Here is a 1,720-nt window from a genome sequence, read left to right as displayed (position 1 = left end):
ATTAATTACTTTAGAAAAATTCACGTTTTTCAACTTAGAAAATTATTTAATATATATATTCCAACGGTTTTTCATTATGATATCGTTAATTCTATTTACGATTTATATTAGTTTAATGATTCTGAGTTGATGATTTTGGGAAAATGTTGTCGGAACTGATATTCTGCTATAATCAATTAAACAATTAGAGAATGTTATTAATTATTTTAGAAAAATTCATGTTTTTTTCGTTCTCCAAATTATCCAATCAATTTTTATTGTTATATTATTGTTATTAATTGATTTTTGTTTCAGTTGATGACGTTTTCTATTCTATGAACACGGAATTGATGGGAATGAATCTAATTACTTGTTTTCCGAGTACTTGGATATCAAATAGTCTCCAGGAATGATCAGGCGATGTCCAGGTAGTGGGAGCCTCGATGATTATTGAGATTGGATAATCATACCATGTAAATCGAACCCCGACACGTATATCCGAGTAAATTACAAAATTCCAATACACGTGAACACAATGCGGATACATGTACGACACATACTTCAACATGACTGGTGCAGGTCTCAGTGCTGGGGTATTTCGAGGGTTTGAGAGGTCAAGGCTCGATCGGAGGGATGTGAAATGTTTTCTGAATTTATGCTGTTTCGAATGAATTCCTCGTGTCAACGGAAAAATTTATGCATTGAGGAACATAAATCTGGGGTCTTCACCGGTCACTTCAGGTTGATGGCGACTCTGAGCTAGTGGGAATGTCCTAGACTTCACGAGAACCCATGAAACTTCAATAAAATCTGGGATTTAGACAGAAAGAATGAAACAAAGACAGAAAATCGTTGACTCATACTTAATTTGTAAAAAAAGAATACATTCTATTTTTTATAAACCGCAATTAAAAAATGAACAATAAAATAATTTACCTTTAACATCTGATCCCTTGATATTTAAAACTGAAATTGTTAATGAACATTTGATAAATTTTCTTGATTCGCAATTAAAAGTTCTGTTTCTCATTTTGATGGTTTCGAAGTTGAAAACTTCAATGGCGTAATATATCTTACAATATTCTAATAGTAGATGAGAGTGTCTTATTTTCCTGAAGATATTTTGAAAAGTTGAAGTCAAAAGCAGATATAAAACTCATGATGATGACCAACAGTAATCCAATCTCTCAGCCCTAGAATTCTCAATTTTTCTCGTTTCATTCCTCAACTTCTCCACAAACTTCATGAAAACATCAAAACATTGGATTTTATAACAGAAGTAAAAACTCGGCAGAGGCAATATCTGTAACGTCGATAGAAAATCTTCTGGATTAAACTTTCCAGGAGTTGGAGTCATACGTAAGCTCCCTTCAATATGTCGGTCTTGTTTCATCATGAAAGTACATTACGTTTATATTTGCACCTTGAGATGAGGAAGCAATTGAGTCTAGGTGTGCTGAGTAGATCAGCTCCATTGTCTTCACAAATCACCATTTGACCTGATCCTATTTCCCTCTCTCGATATTCACAATTTGTTAAATGTTAGACTTCCGTGATTCGTATCAGTAAACCCAGTCTCGAAGTGTTACCTGAAAGGACGAATCGTGATCAGGATCATTCGTAGAAGTCGATGAATCCATCGCAGGTTATCACCATTTAATTGCTCGTTTCTGATATAATATAAATTCGAAACACATTGATAAATTGTTAATTAATTATGTGAGCATCTGGGGAATCAACA

The 1,720-nt window shown here is 33.5% G+C and overlaps 1 long non-coding RNA gene across 1 annotated transcript in view; it reads left to right on the top strand.

Annotated features, from left to right (window-relative positions):
• Window positions 1-1,552, top strand: part of LOC105266948 (uncharacterized) — a 12,677-nt gene extending 11,125 nt beyond the window's left edge. The window contains exon 3 of the long non-coding RNA XR_892207.1: window positions 295-1,552. This is a non-coding gene — a long non-coding RNA (uncharacterized lncRNA). The remainder of the gene's footprint in view (window positions 1-294) is intronic.
• Window positions 1,553-1,720: the final 168 nt, after the last annotated feature.

The sequence above is a fragment of the Fopius arisanus genome, unplaced genomic scaffold (genome assembly GCF_000806365.1).
Source record: "Fopius arisanus strain USDA-PBARC FA_bdor unplaced genomic scaffold, ASM80636v1 scaffold00043, whole genome shotgun sequence".
Classification (NCBI taxonomy): domain Eukaryota; kingdom Metazoa; phylum Arthropoda; class Insecta; order Hymenoptera; family Braconidae; genus Fopius; species Fopius arisanus.
The sequence above is the reverse complement of the archived record's forward strand: the minus strand, read 5'-3'. Positions and strand labels throughout refer to the sequence as shown.